Source organism: Gouania willdenowi, chromosome 14 (genome assembly GCF_900634775.1).
Source record: "Gouania willdenowi chromosome 14, fGouWil2.1, whole genome shotgun sequence".
Classification (NCBI taxonomy): Eukaryota; Metazoa; Chordata; class Actinopteri; order Blenniiformes; family Gobiesocidae; genus Gouania; species Gouania willdenowi.
This window is the reverse complement of record NC_041057.1, coordinates 12,663,930-12,683,594: the sequence shown is the minus strand read 5'-3', so window position 1 is coordinate 12,683,594 and position 19,665 is coordinate 12,663,930.

Sequence of the window (19,665 nt, the reverse complement as noted above, 5' to 3'; positions counted from 1 at the left end):
AATGAACAAATGGTTAATGTTATTATAACACATTTAGGGGTGTTCTCAATTGTGTACCTACTTCACACAAAAATGTGCCGTTTCTGGCTATATGCAGCCTATGTAAACTGTGAGCCACCTCACCTGAAAAACAGACAGCACTTACTTAAACATTCAATCATAATTCAAACCTAGCCATAAATTAAAAATCTTCTTTAAATGAAAAACAAACAAACACACTTTTCTCACAAAAGCCATAAAAAGCACATATTTTATCTATGAAGTTTATTCCCAAAATGATCCGTAACACCTTTATTGTCTGACACAAAGTGCATTATTTACAATCACATTTGTATTTTCATACTTTTGTCAGAGAAGAGCATCAAAGGTCATTGCTTATCAAAACCTCCTTTATTCTTGATTTTTTTTATTTTTATTTTTTAGCTCAAGTCAACTCAACTAAAGTGGCTGAAATGTCAAAATAAAAAATCCCAAGAAGCCACAGCTTCTGTGTGCCATCTCCAGATAAGATAACAGAGCTTTGTGGAATATTTGTAGAATGTTACACTGCCTGATTTTCTCCGAGACGGAAGCAGAAGAAAACATACGAGCCAAGTAATGGTACAAGTTCTTTTGATTGCGATGAAACACTGGTTGCACACAGGCTTTTCAAAGGAAATCTCCCAAGAGACGATAGGGTTTAATCAGGTAAAGAACACCGTATTATATTGGACACTGTCAGATTATGCACTTTTAACCCTTTTAATGAGATTGTGGGTAAAATATACAGAAGTTTTTTTTCCATACTTCATATAATCTGGTAAGGTTTGTCAGAATGCAAGTCTTTCCACTGAAGCTGTGAGGTGGAAAACCCACTCAACTCCAACAATGGCTTAAACAGCAGCAGATTTACTGTCTATGGATCCACACACACACTTCCTCACGTGGTTAATAAAAACCCAGCCAAGCAATCAAAGCGTCCTCAGGCATTAGCGCCTCTACATTCTACACCAATGATTCACTGGAATCAACTGAAATAAATCTTTGACCAATTGTGCAGCTCTACTGAAAGTATCCATCAAGGACAATACTGACAGGTATCGACTGATAAGCTTCCCTGTCATAAATTCTGTATTTTCAGCATATAGGCTGGATTAGATCGGTTTGCTTTTCATAACCTCATTCCAGCAGGTACATATCTGGGTTTTTTTCTTCTTCTTTTCCCACAGGGATGTCGATATATTGAACGGCAGGAGAGCTGGAGGTGCATCAGATATAACAGTTGGGTGAAAGCCAGGGCTTATCAAAGCATGCTGTTGTGATCAAACCATGTGGTCAGAACTATTAGCTGTCGCCACGGAGAAGGCACTAAAACACTTATTTATTTTATAAAAACATGTATTTCATCGTCAGGTCAGCATGATGGAGTGGAGTTGGACATCTTTAACAAGATTGTTTTCATTCTGATGGGATATAAACAATGTAGAGAATTAACTGTTGGAGATGAAAAAAAAAGAAAATAAACAGTAAAAATAAAAGATTGAATCACCAAATTGATATTTTTTAAAAAGTGGTCAATCGGTATTGGTTTTTCCACCGATATTGAAAAACAGAGCTGTTGCTTGACGTCAAAAATTGATATTGCGCTATTTCCACAACTGAAGTTTAATAAGTATTTATTTTGCACAGAAATATATCAAGCTCGGCTTACCATTAAAAGTAGGCATAACCTATTAATTCCAACGAGATACATATAATGTCAGCTAAAATTAGGTTCAGGGGAGGAGGACTATGTATATATTGATATCAGTTAATATCAAAAATCAGTAATTAAGTGTTGGACAATATTGGCATAATGGTTATCTCTATGAAATATGTATAACATTTATTGGCTGATGTCACAAACTGCTTCAGAGTCCATGATTTTAAGGTCCCATATTATACAAATGTCACTTTTTAATAGATTTCTAACACTACTATGCATCTCTCATTAGGAGGCTCCAAAAGCCAATATGTATGATTCACTCATCCCTTGTTTTCTCCACATTTTGTGAAATGTGTGCTGAGAAAGGCAATTTGGAGGCTGAACTCTCAATCAACACGAACGCTGATTTCTGGACAGTTTGTTGTAATACTTTTAAGATGAAACTAATTCAATACAACGTCCTCCCCATAATCTTGGCCAGTGCATCATGGATGCACTTCAAAACAGTCAACTCTTCCCCACCCCTTCCATTTCCTACCCTGACTTCCTCTTCCCTGTTCCCTTCCCCTCACTTAGGTGTAACACTTCCCTCTCTTTTTATATTCTCCCTTTAATAAAGTGTTTCTTACCCTTCCTTAGGGAGGGCTGGTGATGGCCACAATTACGCAATAAAATAAATTCATTTATTTAATTGCAATAACAAAACATGCATTGCTGTGTTAAAAAGATCGCACTTCTTGTAATGTTGACCTTCGATAGCATGTGCAGATAAAGAAAAGAGAAAAAAACAAAAGCTATTTTGAGTTTGCTTCCTCTATGATGTCATATGAGGAATAACTCCTCCCCCTGCCCCTCCCCATGCAGAGAGGTGAGCTCCACCCTCACTAGTTACCAGACATGGTAACTTTATTTTACAGCTTTATTTGCCTCTCAGGACTCTGTGGCTGGATTTGTTCTTTGCTGGTTATGTGCCTAAAAACACTCCCAAATGTTTGTATGTGTGTGTCTGGCATTTCACAGAGGACTACTTTGAAAACATGGGCCTGTGCAAAGCTAGCTTAGCTCAAAAACTCTGGATAAAGGTACCAACACTTCATGACTCATGCACAAACGGGAAAGATGTAAGTCCATATCATTTTGTGTTTCTTTTACTGCATAAGTCTAACCAGCATGATAAGCTGCTGGCTGTTAAAATGTCAGTGTAATGTTAGCATGGAGGCTAACACTGCTCAGTTACTGCTGCTGGCTAATGTTGTGTCCATTAACCCTAAAACATTATCGACAAAATTAGTAACTATTGCTGGGTGATTTTTATCTGATTATATTATACCCTAATAGAGATAATTATAATCAAAATATATACATCAAATTATGACAATACAGGACAAAGTTCTTTTATTTTGTACTATGCCTTGCCAAACAAAATGGGGGAAAAAAACTACCATGGGTGGACTCTAAAAATATTAGCCAAAATTACTGAAAACTTAGGAATGTCAGAACTTTGGTCCACCCATTTCCTGGTCATTTGAGGCTTCTCTACTGAAGGCAATGTCTCCTTGACACACAAACAGCTGCAGGAGATCTCATGGAACAAAAATGGCATGATTTGATTGGGTAAAAATGATCACCTTACTAAAATGTTTTTACAGTATGAATTTCCTTGGAAATCACCACTTTGTGACATGTATTTTCAATGATATTAGGGACAAAGTCAGGCAGATTTCATACCCTTTGGCTGAGGCCTAGGACTCAGCTTTGAGGCTCCCTAGTGGCGCATATTTCACCATAAAACACTCATGGCCAGGGGCAGAGGTGAATGTAATGAATTACAAGTACTCACGTTACTGTATATGAGTTGCTTTTATGGGTACTTGTACTTTTTTGAGTATATTTGGAAATCAGTAGTTTTACTTGTACTTAAGTACGTTTTAAAAGAAGTAATTTGTTACATTTCTACACCCAACCGTTATTGAGTAAATTATGATTATTTTTGTTTCAAAATGATCAACGGACATTGTGAAACTACAAAAAAATTAAATTACAAGACAGCAACAAATGCATCACATCATAGCCGACCAATCAGATTAAATATAATGCACCGCGCAAAAAACAGCAATGAAGGGAGGGTTTTTTCTTCTTCTCAATTTTAGAGTTAATAAATGTAGCTATACTTAAAGCCTGATCATTTTTTTTTAATTTTGAATTGAATTAATTTTGATAAACTTTTATTATACACAGATACCTTTGTGGAAATATATTTAGTTCCAATTGTGCAAGATTTGGTCTCTTCCTTTTTGAGTTTATACATGAGATGTTTACTGTATGCATGGGAACCGTGGCAAGATGTATTAGCAAAAATAAACGTGGGGGGGTGAAAGTAACTAGTAACTTTTACTTTGAGTACTATTTAATTGAGCTACTTTTTACTTGTACTTGAGTAATTTGTGTATGACTTACTTGTACTTGTATTTGAGTACAATTTCAATCAAGTAACAGTACTTCTACTTGAGTAGGATATATCAGTACTCTTTACACCTCTGGCCAAGGGTAATCTTTGGGCTGCAGCACTGTTTTCTACCAGTAGACATCAAATATAGTACATTATGTATGGTATAATATATTGGGTACTACTCTAATTTGTGATATTTTGATATATTTTGAGTATATTTTATTAAAGGTGAAATGTGATAGTGTTGCTAATTTTATGGCTAGTGTTTTAGGGTTAGAAAGCAGTTCAGACACCACTAAGCATCTATGGCTCGACTTTTCCTTAAAGCAAACAGGTGAGTGGTAGTTGCCTTATTCCATAAGCCGGGCTTACGTTTCAGTTATTGTGTGTGTTTTTTTTTTGTTTCTCTCTCAACGGAAGCCTTTCATTTCGTCAGTTCATGCTTTGTGTTTGCCTTGTCCGATCTCGGCTTTTCCAAGGGTTTGCATCTGTACGTTGACAAAGCTTAACCACTCCTGTCTTTTATCTTCCTCTTGAAGTGGAACACAGAGAAAATACAGCAACCATCATTTTTATGTGAGTGAAAAAGAAGCAGAGGCTTATAGCGGCGTTCGACTGGGAGACAAGATAAGTCTGTCCAGGATGAAGATGGAAAGATCGTAAAACACACAAGTTCACGTGGAGCTTTGTGTTATGTGGAGGTACCGTTGGGCGTGGTGAGGTCATCAGCTGAAGTAGCTTGGGACATTGGTCATCAACTTTATATGGTTTTGTTGAGAAAAACGAATATGTTAATTGTTTTATAGCTGTAATATTTTCCTCATATAGTCCAGTGTACAACAGCCATTCAAAAAAGCCCCGCCCATAAAAAAAAAACTTGGGAAGCAGATTGCAGCATCGTAAAATTCTAGAGGGACTGACATTAAAAGTAGGTTTCACCTGTTATTTCTACAGAGATATACAGTATGTGTGTATATATCGGTTACGATACTGTATATCGGTATCAGTTGATATAAAAAAAAACTGGAATTTAAGGTTGGACATCAAAAGCATGTATATTGTAGCATCTCTACAATTTACCATTAATAATAAAATCTATAAACGAAAATATGTGTGTTAATCTCAATAATATGGGTTCAAACACGTTTTCCAAAAGTTCAACTCTAATGATCTACTCCTGCTTGTTTTTTATGGCTGGTTATGGTGGATGTACTCAGTGTCTACACGTCATGTGCAGAAATGCACGTTTGATGTGCACTCGTCCCTCCAAGCAAGAAGCTCAAAGCAGCAGTTTAAAGCGTTGATGTCTCTCCATTTTCCCCTGCACGTTGGATCTTTCACTACGCCGGCCTATTTAAGTCCTCTTCAAAGCCCTTGTCTCAGTCCACCTCACAATGCTTTATTCTTCTTTCCTATGCTTTGCACTTCCGGCGTTTTATCACTTCCTTGTCATTTCCTTTTACATGTGAATCTTTTCCTCCTCAGGGAGTTTGTCTGTCCATCAGCTTGAGAGCCTCAAACTCGTGTATTTGATGGTTTGTTCATTTCTTATTCTTGGATAGTTGATCATGTTGTTTTGGTCTTAGGTTGTTTCTACCTATCTTTATCATTGTCGGTTTTCTGCCTCTACAAGAGAAGAAATCCCTCTTTGTCTCGTACATTTAATCATGTGTTTTACTTCTCTTCCCCTACGTCCATCATATACATTTCCTCTACATGTAAGCACTTTGATCTCCCTCTGTCGGCCTTTAATAGCAGCCTATTTAGTGTGTGGTTTTGTGTGTGTGTGTGTGTGTGTGTAGGTATATCCTTTGCGTTAATAGAGATTTCAAACAAACATTTTCATCCTGACATTCTTTGACTGAAGAATTATACCTTAAGGCTTTTAAAATGCAGGGAGAAAGCAAAGATAACACTTTAATATGCAGTTCTTAGAGATTCTAGAGTCACACACAACAGGGTAGTACACATATTTGTCTTACTTAGGGTGCATAAATGAAATGAAATACTGGATTTTAAAGAGTAACTGAACCCCACTGAAAACAAATTTATTTGGGTATGAAGTAGTGTTGTTGATTTGATTTTAGTAATGTAATGTAAGAGTGACTGCTCTCTATGGGGTTTAAATCTGGATATTCCAATCAATTTTGTTTGTGATGTTTTGGTGGCTTCTCGCGTCACTGTTGGCCCCGCCCCTCCTATAAAAACTAGCACCTGCAAACTCTGCAATCTCTGGGGATTATATGTTGGATTGAGAGAATTGTGAGTAGAGAGATATTGTGAGTATTGAGTAAGTAGTTAGCATAGCATAGATCAAATCCGGCCCTTTAGAGCAGTGGCTCTCTTGCTTTCTGAATCCAAGTACTTCCTTTGTCCGACGCCAACATTTTGATCATAATAATGGAATAAACTAGTGACATTTTAAAGATTCTAATTTTGTAATCTCAACCTTTTTTGAATCGTAGCTCCATTTTTATATCAAGAATTTCTGGCAACCCTAAAAACATTTTTTTTCTTCTAGAATTAGTTTATAATCCTGTTTGAGCTCATATATATATATATATATATAATTTTTTTTTTTTTTTTACTGTATTTTATTTTAACTAGATTCACTAAGTGAAAGTATAGAAACACAGTTGTTTAAGATTGTTTAAAAAGTAGTAATTAGAAAAATTCAAAAATCTATTTTAATATTTCAGAAATTTTGCATACCCCTAGGAGTAGTACACGTACCACCATTTGAGAAACACAGCTTTAGAGCATCCTATTGGGCCCGCAGGAGACGGTAAAAATGACAGAAAAAACATGAATTATTATGTAAATTCACAAATAATCTAGTTGTAGATATCTTAAATCCAGAAATGTATAAGAAACGCTACAATTTTTTTAGGGGCTTGCAGTTTTCCTTTGTTTGAATAAATGCAGTGTTTTTTAATTGCAAATCGTGGAAAGAACTCTCAATTTGACCACAAATCTTGCAACCACAAAAATCCCTCTAAATTACACAAAAATTGGTTACAAAATCAAGAATCATTTTTCAATGAAGATCCGGCACAGACTAATATTAGAAAATAGGGCACAATTGATGTTAGAATTGTTCATTTTCCCACTTAAAATCTGCGGCCCACCTAAAATTTAACTAGTCCATATTTGGCCCCTGAACTAAAATGAGTTTGACAACCCTGGCATAGATTCTTCATTGGAGATTTTATAATTTACCCCCAGATGCATATCATTCTAAACCTCTGGGTTTAGTAACTTTTTTTTTTTACATCAAATTGGTTGCTCTGTTGTAAAGGGGGTGTTAAATACTATACATTTGATGAAGTCTTTACCCAAAATGCACTTTTTTATATGTTCAATGAATAAATAAATAACTTTAAAGCTAACGATACAAACAATATTTCACACTAAGTTGGGATTTGGAGCACAGATGTCGTCCCAGGTTGGTGTTTCCAGGCTTAATTGATAGTGATCAGGTATGTCAAGTTGCATTCTGATCAAATTAGAGCGTGTGATGTGCCCAAATGGATCTATTAAGTTGATTCAAAGTTGTCTTATCTGCTTAGTGCGCCAGTGAACTAAAAGCAAAAACTTTTAAATGCAGCAGCTGACACAGTCAACAAATGTTTCCCAACTTTGTACTGACATGATATGCCATTACGTATAATTTATAACCTCTGTAGAGTGAATACGTTCATAATCAATGACGGAAAACAATGTATTTCTTCTGCTCACACTCTGTTGTGGATAGTGTACAGCCATTCACCTGCACAGGCTAATAATGTACCTCCACATAGAGACTCACATCCTGAGACGCTAAAACGTAGCTGGCCCAGACAGGGTTAAACAGACAATCACAGGACCGCAAACATTTATTCTTATGGTCAATTTAAAGACTTTAAAAATTATGAGTGGAAGCAGAAATACCACCATAAAAAACAAATCAGAGTTGTTGAACCAACAACTTCCCAGCTGGGAAACAGCCTCATTAATCCATGTTTTACTGCGAAGCGACAGCGAATCAATAGCTTGTTAATGTTTCAAAATGTATGATGAGAGAAGCTGTTAAGCTCCCAAAAACGGGACATATGGGAACCATAGTTTTAATACGTTAATAAAACTCACTGATGTACGATTATTTAGAATCAGGATCCTTTATTTTCATTACATAAACTCTTTGGGTAAAAAAGACGTAAAAAATAAAGAAAAATGTCAGAATTTGTGCACATTTTCTAATTTTGTCTGATTAAATCAACCCTGAATCCTACATTCACACTACTATTTATCTATTCTTTCCATTTAGTCGAGCTGGGAAAGTGCCACCGTTGAGTCTCAACCAGTGAAAATCTGACTCATCATTCATATTCTGATGAGTTTTATTCCTGTGGGATTTTATTTTCACCGTACATTCCGCAGCTAGAGGAGCTAATTGTTTCTGAAAACTTGGGTGACCTTGTCATGAAGATGGGAATTTTTTTTTCTTTCTTTTTGTCCTGATGGCATTTGGCTTGGTTCTTTATTGAATCAAAAAGTGATTTTGAATTTTAGGGTCATAGTTAGCTCAGAAAATACTATGTGTTTAAATTGAAGACGAGCCTCGAAAAACAGTATGAACAGATTGAACCATGTTTTTTTAAAATTTTGTTTAAAAAATAAATGAACAAAAAAAGACTTTAGTACAGTTTAAAGTGAAGCTCTTGTTGGGACTGATATATATATCACTTATTGCTAGAATATTGTCAGTTTCTTACATATTTTGTATTTTATGTATCCGTAGAAGTGCAAACTAGGGCACAATAATGTTCAATTGCTTGTTTTCCTGCATAAAATCTGTGGACTAGAGCGCAAACTGCTCCGTATTTGGCCCCTGCACTAAAATGTGTTTGACCCCCCTGGTTTAGATCATGGGACATCCAACATCATTTTCAGATCTGCCAATAAAGGTAATAAAAGTCTTTATTTTTATGCTAAACAAGTAGTACGTAAGCCAATCAGTCCAGGTTAACAAGGGTTGTTGTATGTTTAATTTCCAAATCGAAGTTTTAAGAAGGTTTTTAAAACAATTTCAGTGCTAAAAATGTTCACTATCAGCACTGCAAACACTGCTATTACTAATGCTAGTCAACACTGACCAAGCGTTCCACTTGGAGGACGTGCACCGTGTACACTCATGCTGTTTTACTGGTTGAACCTCTGTCTGTGTCTGTTATACTGCCCGTTTTTTACTCTCGACGAGTCCTAAATAAAAATGCACCAAGCAATTTGGCAGCGGAGTGACAGGGCTATTAGATATAGCTCACTGTCAGCAGGGGTTACCTCCAAATGTTTTATTGCTTTGCTACAACCCAAACAGTAAAACAACAGCCTGGGCTCGCTCTGGTCACAGAAAACCATTTTATCACTTGATGGCAGTCACGCAGCAGTGGGAGTTTGGATGAAGGGCCAGTGATGGGAAAATATGGAAGAAATTGAGTCAAGGGCATCAGGCCTGTAGAGGTAGAGGCAGGTTCGAGGGTCTCTGTTGCAATTAAAACATACAGAAAAATGTTTCTGTTCCAAAATGGGTTTTTTATGGCTTCAATGTTTTTATACTGGAATTCTTATCTCTGTAGTGTGAGAAGAAATCCAGCTACTCCTTTACAATCAGGTGTATGAAAAACACCCTTATGAAAAATAAGTGTGCTTAGAGTATACTAATAATTAAAAAGTCTACTTTCAGTTTACATTGTATGTACTTATCAGAGATGCACTTAAAAGTGCATCACTTTAGCATACTTCCAGTACACTGAAATGTATACAATAAAGTACAAGTATATTTACTTCATACTTGCATTCAAACTTTTGATATAGTACAAGTCTTTAAATGACCTTTAAGTATATTCATCGTGTGAACTGCAGATTTTAGTGATTGCAGCCTAATAAATACCTTTCTCCCCACATCCATAATGGCTTCATAGCGATAAAATGCAACACATTTTTTTTGGTGTGAATTCTTACTTTTTTATTAAAAAAGAAAACAAAACACAGGTCTGATTGTGGGATAGTTAAGTGTAACAAGTCTCGTGAAATAAAGTGTACCGCAGTGTTTATTAGAACAAAAAGTGCTCATTTAAATGAAAGTGGGTTATATTCTAGTATACTAAATCTAGTATAGTATTAATATACCTATACGTTTACTTGCAGTATGAAATAAAGCTTTTGGTTAACTAAAATTAGGCAAATTTAGTCCCAAGAAGTACTGAAATAGCACATTTTGAAGTATACTGCTAGTATATTTGGTAAGTGTACTCATAAAAAAATATACTTAAACTCTTACTTAAGTATACTTAGTAAAATGCACTTTAGGTATACTTCTTTTTGGTAAGGGCAGGCAGGATAGGGGCTCTCCAGGACCACTACTGTTCAGCATAAGCAGCAGGAGATGATGAAACAGTTATATATATATATATACATATATATATATATATATGTATATATATAAACTCACACACACACAAAGGGCAGACGGAGAGGGAGGGATCATGAGGGAGAAAAACTGACAACCTATCCTGTGAAACTTCAAAGTTTTTTTTTTTTTGTGTAACAAACAAGATAAATATTGTACTGTTACTGACGTGGCAGCTACACATTGCGAGAATTATTTTCCTGCATTTTCCTTTATTATTATTATTATTATTATTATTATTATTATTATTATTTGAAATCGTTTCCTACTTATTAGTGTTTCTATTGCTTTGTGTTTTTCTTTTCATATCAAAGGTATGGCGAAGCTTTAAATGAAACATTTACCTTTAAAAATATTTCTGTTTTTTATGAAAGGTGAAAAATCAATAAGCCATATTGATTGAGTGGAGCTTGATAGCTACTGCATGTACACAGTGCACAAACTTTAGCAGTAAAATTTCAGTAGTATTTGGCCTTCAACAGAGTCAGCAGCCATGTTTTTTTATTTATTTGTTTATTTTTGGTCTGATTTGCACACTCGGTCTGTCTCTGAACATCCCATCTTTCGTTTTTAATTACCACCGATCGGGATGTGTATCAGACTTGAGTTTAGGCAATTTAGTTTGCTCGGTGCCAGATTGCTGGATGCTATGTGAGACTGCAGACGCAATCAGAGTGTGTTCTTAACTCGTGCTTGAAGATAAATTGCCTCTGAAAAGAAGTTAATCATTCTCTAATCTGCTCTCGGTCCCAGACAGTCTTTGCTCACAGAGTATTATCCTCAATTCCTATTGTCATTGTTTCACTGTTGCTAATTAATTCCAGTCGCTTTCTTATTATAACCCTTTGTATTATGCAACTATTCATTATTTATTTGAAATTAAATGAAATTCCAGTGAACTTCACAGCATTTTCTTTCTCTTAAGGAATCTTACTGTCTCACCTGAGCATAGAACTCATCCAGTCATCGACATACAGCAGCACTTTAATCAAACTTTCTTTCTTTAAAGCCAGTTAAGTAGTTTTTTTCTTTGTTGTGTTTTTACTGCATTGTTGTAGTAAATTCATGCTAATGATCCTTTTTAAAGTGTGCAAATCCACGTGCGAGTCAAACTTAGTTTGACCACTATTCAATCAGGTTTGGTAGTTTTGATGCTTCCTTTTTTGTGTCTGGACCTAACATTTTATTTGTAGACTTTAATTCCATTTTTCACATTACCGCACAGAGATTTACTTTGCTATTAATTTTTTTCCACTGACATAAAAATATCTATCTTGTTTGTAAAAAAAAAAATTGACTTATATTTTTCCCTGGTACCATACCGTTGCGGTACGGGAGAAGAAGTACAAGTATATTTTATTCAATTATTATACAGGGGTTTTAATTATTTTATTAATTTCCAATTTCTCAGAAAAGCCCAGTGAGCAGACTACACAGATGTGTATAAAAAAGGAATTCAGTACAAATATCAATATTAGTAGAACGTGTCGTGCTCCCTCCATCAACAGGAATTTAATATTGCTGCATTCGCCGATCCACATTATTTACAGAGAGGAGAAATATTTTTTTACTCGTTCTCGTTCTACATCACCTGTTTTTAATATTTGTTAAATATTTTTTACTTGGTGTCGTTCTACCTCACCTTTGTCAATTTCAGGAAATGTTCATTTTTTTTTTTATTGAGACTCTTACCATTTGTTTTCATCTTTGTGTAATTTTCCTAAATTACTAATTCCTAAAAAAATCCATATCGGTCTATCCCTAGTACTAATTCCAAAACAAGTGCTTCATATAAGCTCTTAATAGCAAAGCTGATATCAAAGAACACAAGTCAATAAGAAATTAGGCTATTCTGGTTTGGACTTGACAGGAAAGCTGTTGTGGCTGACTTATAAGCCAACGGCAGATGCTCATAATGGAATTAATTTGTTGGAGAAATGGGTTGACATTTGTAAAGCTGTGAGCATGCGGGTCAGAAACAGGAATAGAGCCAAGAGTTGGTCTCCTAAGGACAGGTGTCACTATTAAAGGGAGTTAGGTAAACAGCAGCCTGCAAATGGGGTTTGACAGTGAGTTAAAAGGGAAATATTCATTTTGTTTTCTCTATTAGTGCTCCAGTGTGTCTGATACTCATTTACTATCAATAGTTTAATGTATACAGCTGGTTTTGTCAATGGGATATATATATACGCACAGAGATGTAAAGAGTACTGATACATCTTACTTAAGTAAAAGTACTGTTACTTGATTGAACTTGTACTCAAGTACAAGTAAGTCATTATAAAATACCTAAGTACAAGTAAAAAGTAGCTCAATGAAAGAGTACTCAAAGTAAAAGTTACTAGTTACTTTCACCCCCCTTGTTTATTTTTGGTAATAAATCTTGCCACGGTTCACTTGCATACAGTAAACATCTCATATATCAGCTTAAAAAGGAAGAGACCAAATCTTGCACAATTGGAACTTAATTTATTTTCCACAAAGGCATCTGTGTAAAATAAAAGGTTTGTCAAAATGTACAATTATTTAAAAAAAAATAAATGACACCATTGAATTTATATGTTAAAGCTGCAGTTTGCAGAATCGTGAGATGCTCCCCCCTCCCCTCCTGAACTAAACTCACCGGTCTTCATGGCAACGCTTGCGTGCATGCGCACAACTGTCAAACTCTTTGCGACTGTTTTCTCCATAGAGACTAGTAACAAATATCGGGACTTTATCTTGTGTTATTGGAGAGTATTCTGTTGTGTTAGAGATATGAAAGCACGTATCACTCGCTGCTGTGAGGACAGTAAGCGGCTCACAGCTGCGGCTCACACATAAGCTGATCAGAGCAGACACACTCCACACTGAGCATGAAATGTGCCTGTTCTCTGTCTCCACCTTAGATAATGTTTCTCTTAGTTTTACAAGCTATTTATCCCATCTGTTATCACTATCTCTCTCTGACTTGGACTGAAAGCGGATCGCGCCCACACACCGAGTCAGAGGGACCTCCGCGGACTCTGTTCCTCCTGAACATGGTTGTACCTTTGTTCTGTTGCTTCTCCACCTTAGTATTCCTTTTTCCTTTTGCGTTACCAAAATGCATCGACTTTTGACGATAAGCTTCAGCAAGCAATAGTAATGCTTAAAACAGCTCATGGATCACCCTGTTGGTAGAAAGATCTCTGATTGGCTGAAGTCCAGCATCACGCTCTTATATTTCTAAAGCTCATTTCTAGAACCAGGAGAAAGAGCCGAGATTCACTGTCCACTCAGAACACTTTGGATTACAATGTGCTCAAAGATGATTATGGATTTTTGACCAAATAACACCAAAAAAATTACATAATGCAGCTTTAATTTTTCATTTATTTTTGTAGTATTACACTATTAATAAAAAATAATACAAAAAGTCCTGGACACATTTTAATTCCGCCATCAATTAGAAATAACTGTTAACAAAACAGTTCGACCATTGTTTATAATGAATTAGGAGATCCAGTGTGACACATCCAGATGTTTCCTCTTAGATCGTCAAGTAAAGTTAATCTTTTCCAATGCATATTGCATGTTTGTTTTTTAGTGCTATTAGTTTTGAATGATTACACCAGTGTGGATGTTGTATATTAGGCTGTGTGCAGTGTTAAACTTGGTTATTAGCACATTAGATGGCTAAGTGCATACAAGAAGTCTGATAGGACATCAGACAAGGATATGAATACTTTATTCAGGGCTGTAGTAGCTCTCGTGGTCTAGCCCTCACTGGGAGGGATTGTGGCTCGATTCCCGTTACATTACAGCCTTTGTGTTTGAAACCCTTCTTTATATGACCATCAAGGACATTCTAGTGGCATCCATCAAACTGTTACGGATGTAAAATTGCTACTGCAGCTCAAACATGACCGACTGTCTAAAGCAGAGGTTTCATGGCCATGAGCTGCATGTTTATTGTTAATGGAACATTGTAAAGCAGCTTCTCTCTCTTTGTTGTGAATACCAAGTAAGCAATCAGCAGTAAATGTGCGTTAAACTAACACTGTAATACTTCCAACTCACTGTTGCATGACAAACATAGTGATTTTTATACGAGCAAACCAGCTGCAGTGAAGCCAGGTGCTTACAGGTGCTAACGTTACATAGCAAGAAGTATTTTTGCTTTACAAAAATGGCAACAGATGTTCGTCTTCTGTATCAACCGCATCATCAACATGGTTTACTTTGTGGACAATGCGGACACATTTTACACAAGTATTAAAAGTTAGCACATGTATAGTGCTTTTCATACACAAGGCAAATCAATGTGCTTTGCATTATTAAACAGTTTAGGAATCAATACAATCATTAAACAATAAACAAGATTTATAATCAACAATAAAATGCTTAAAAGAGAAATATAACCCAGTATATTTACTTCAATTTGTCTAATTGGCATTATTTTAGGGTGACAATGGAACATTCTGTCCAGGGACTGCAGATGAAAAATAGCCTTTAGGCTAATTCTGGTATATTTTCAGTATTGATATTAATGTACTCTGTCCCTGTTAAATAAACCAATAAATAACTAAATAGAAAACACAGTACATAATGTATATGAATGAAAAATGACAAAGATTTTAAAAGAGCAAGAACACCCAAACCAAGAACAGTTGCATAAGTAAATCAAATTACAATAACAAATAACATGCACGGTGCACTATTATTACACTATGTCATCAGTATTCCTGTGTGACACGTTTACACCAGTACCTGCAGAAACTAAACAGATTAACCGTTAACTGCTTTGTGTCATATTTTTTTTTCATGAAATCATTCAAAAACAACTTCAACTCTATTACACACCAATGAACGCATCATTAAACCTAATAAATGACCTCATTAGAATAAGTGTGGTTTATGTCAGGTCATTATGGCAGAACATTTTTCAAATCTTCGATGACCTAAAAGAATCAAGGGTATGTCATTTCAAAAGAAACTTTCAAAAACCTACACTGACATATTCACACTGAAGTAGATATATTATAAATATGGATATACATTATAAATATGGATATACACTCATTGTGTCAGAAAACAACAGTGTTGCATATTGATGGCATAGGCCTACATCCACCACCTTGACCAAACATTCAGGCCAACAAAGATGTTTCAAGCAAAGAGTTTGAAACAAGAGAATAGAAAATGTATTTTAGAAAGAAATAAAGGAAGCTGAAAAGAAAATTGGAGATATTTGGAGAGACTGTCAATATCAAGAATGAAGATGTAACTGAGAGAAGAGGCAAGAAGAGCCTGAATAGAAGATGGAGATGGGATGATGTTTGCGTTTATGTACTGACTCATGTGAGCTGGTGTTTCACTCTGTCAAACCCTGTATTGGCTGATGGAGGAAAACATAGTATATACGCATATTGTGTGCGTAGTTGATCTGTACTGTATGTTAGGAATGGCTCCAAATATCAGTTTGTCTCCTTGTTTGTGTGTCGGCAAGCGGCAACAACTGAAATGACTGACATTCAAAGTGAATATCAGGGTTGGGTTCAATTCAATTATCCACATTCAATTACAACTTTATTACAATCACGGTGGCGTCATTATTTTTGATTACAGTTAAATTCTTCCCCTGAAAGTCAATTACAATTATTTTCTAATTACTAAAGTTAGTAAAATTACAATTTTGCGAATTTTTATATATATAGCGCTCAAAAACAGCCCAGATGGGACCAAAGTGCTTTACTAATCTAGTATGTATTTTCATAGGCCTGTTGTGATGATTGTATGTGCTTTTGTGTTTGTATTTTATAGTTTAGCATCTTCACATTAACATTTTAGTGCATTGATTATAATGTCTTATGTCAACGCCCAAATAGGGACAAGAGATAGAATTTAGCAATAGCTATAAACTATTTGTACAAAACATCGGGACAGTATTGTTACTCTTTGTATCTTCCGTATTTAAATGTTTTTTTTTTTTCATTTTTTACTTTAAATAAATTATGTTCTAAGTCTAACCCACTAACCCCTAACTCCTATAACCCTTACTACCTGTATGGGTGTGAAGATTCACTCACAATTTGTAGGAAAACTTAATATGAAACATAGTTTAATAATTGTTAACTACACGTGTGTAAGCCATAGAGCTGCAACATGATTCCCCAGTTTATTGTCAAAGTAAATGATCTGAACTCAATTACAATTCAATTAAGATTACTATGATAAGATACATTTGCAATTATAATTACGCTGTAATTGTCAGAAGTTTTTTTTAAATACAAATTTGACAGGGCAATTTTATAGCTATAACAAAATTAGTTGGCATTTTTGTCATCAGTTCATTTAGAATATGCTTGCGTGGCCCATGGGGGCGTGGTTCTGGCCGAATCCTGGGCGTGGGCTTTGCTCCTCTGCTGGGATCTTAGGCGGGGGGCTCTTTGGGCCCTCCCCTAGGAGGGTTGGGTGCTGGGGCGTTGGATGTCGGCTCCTTGGGGTTTTCTCGGGTGTGTATGTGGGGGGTGGAGGCTGCCTCTCGGCCTGTGATCTATGGCCCATCTGGGGGGGCTGCTCGGTCGTCGGGCGGTGGCCTGGGGCTCCTTGGCTCCCGTTGTTTCTGCCGGCCTGGCTGCATCTTTGGGCCCGGGTAGGTGCTGGGGTTCGCAGAAGCGGTTCTTGCACAAACATTGGTCATGGACGCACTGGCATGTCTTAGGCTGTGGGATAAACTCATACTGGGCTTAACCATAGACACAATGATCCCAAATACCAGTTGTAGGTATAACCACTCACTCCTTCCCTCTGTTCACGGCCACCACCATTATACTAAAGCTGGGTGCTGTGTCACCCGCTTCAATTTTTCCACACTTGTCACCAGACTGACTGAACTGATTACACAACACAATAAGCACAATATGCACAACTATAACATCACATCTCATTCTCACTTTAAAACAGTCAACTCTTCCCCACTCCTTCCATGTTCCTACCCTGACTCCCTCTTCCCTGTTCCCTTCCCCCTCACCTAGTGTAACACTGCCCTCTCTTTTTTATCCTCTCTTTAATAAAGTGTTTCTTACCTTTCTTTAGGGAAGGCTGGTGATGGACACGATTATGCAATAAAATACATTCATTTTCTAAACAAAACATGCATTGTTGTCTTAAAAAGATTGCACTTCTTGTAGTGTATAGTGACTTTCAAAAGCATGTGCAGACAAAGTAAAAAAAAAGAAATAAAAAAAGGATTGTCTCTCATAATATTCTTGCTGTCAGTGTAACAAGAACATACGCAGATAAATTAGCCAACACCAGGTAATCTAAGGCCGGGCAATGAATCAAAATTTGATATTTTTTAAATATACATTTGTTTTATTTGCTAAATAAGACCAACTTCCACAATTTAGGATATCTATAAAGAATAAAGCTTGGCACTCATACTTTAATAATATTTTGATTAATACTTTGCACCTTTTTATTTATTATTACAAATTATATATATATATATTTACTATTTTTTGTTTTGTGCAAAAGTGAACTTGATTTTAGTATTTAAAGGATTCAATTATGTTTAAAGAATATATTTTACATTGTTTTGTACAAAAAATAAATAACTTTTTGTTTGACAAATAGTCGATGGAATAATCGAGATTTCAATTATGACTAAAATATTCGTGATTATAATTTTTTGTAATCGAGCAGCCCTAACGTAATCTGTCAAGTGGTAAATTGTTCTGATCATAAAAAAGACTGACACAATTTTATTAAATTAATCAAAATGTTTTCAGAAATTGTGCTGCTTTTAGTGTACAGTATATTCACTCTATCATGTATTTGGATGCAATAATGATGCTGGAGCATTTTCAGTGACAGTCAATAATTGATGTTATCTTTCTTTTTGGGACCTGCTGTTTTTCTTTTTTATATACTGTAGACTGAGGACAGTTTGTTAAGAGATTTAGAGTCCCTATGCATTTCTTAACAGACATTATTCATCCTACTCATGCCAAATGGGAGGCAGCCAAACACAAGCCGGAAATGTTCAAACATTTTAGTCAGGCGGCGGAGCACTTAGTAGATTTAATGAAAGATCCAGGAAATACGAGCAACATCAAGTAGGAAATGGATATCATGAGTGATTGAAAAACTTTAGTCACTTTAGTGAGAACAGTAAATAATGCGATTCTAAACAGGTCGGACAATTGATTATGGTTTGGAATATGTTCTGCCTTATTCTCTGTAACCAATAGTACTTTACGCTGATTTCAATAATACACATGCGTGTGTATACATGTGTTCATGGCTCCCCTGAAAGTCTCCAAGTTTTTGAAGTTGTTTGTTTTTCTCTTTCCTCTATGTAACTAAATTCCTCCATCGTTGGACTAATGAAGTATTATGAAAGATGTGTCCTTGTGTAACCTTAAAAAACATTGACACTTTTCCAAGTAACCACATCTTGATAGTATGGGGCACCGATTGTATAGTTGCACATGGTAAAATAAACAGCAACTTTTCTCAACATTTAGCAACAAACCGCATTTAAAAAACATGTGATTTTTTTTTTTTTTTACATTTCATTTTTACCAGATTTTGAGCAATATTTGTGATATTTACTTTTCTCGTAAAAATATGTCTATGATGAATCTAAGTGTTAAATCTAAATATTACATATGAAATCTAAATCCTAATGTTAAATGTAATTGTTAAATCCAAATCTAAATGTTAAATATAAATGTTAAATCTAATTGTTAAATTCAAATCTAAATGTAAAATCTAAATGTAAAATCTAAATGTAAAATTTAAATGTAAAATTTAAATTTAAATGTTGAATTTAAATTTAAATGTTAAATCTAAATGTTAAATTTAAATGTTAAATCTAAATGTTAAATGTTTATTTCTAAATGTCACGGGTGAAATACATATTTAGCTAATATGCAAATTTACTGGAAGTACCAAAATAAAAGCTCTTTTAACATAAGATTAACATAGACCATATACAAATTTCACAAATATTGCTGTAAATCTGGTCAAAAGTAACAGAAATTTTACATCTGCTTTTAAACCTAGTATGTCGCTAAATGTTGCGAAAAGTTGCTGTTTATTTTTGCATCTGCAACT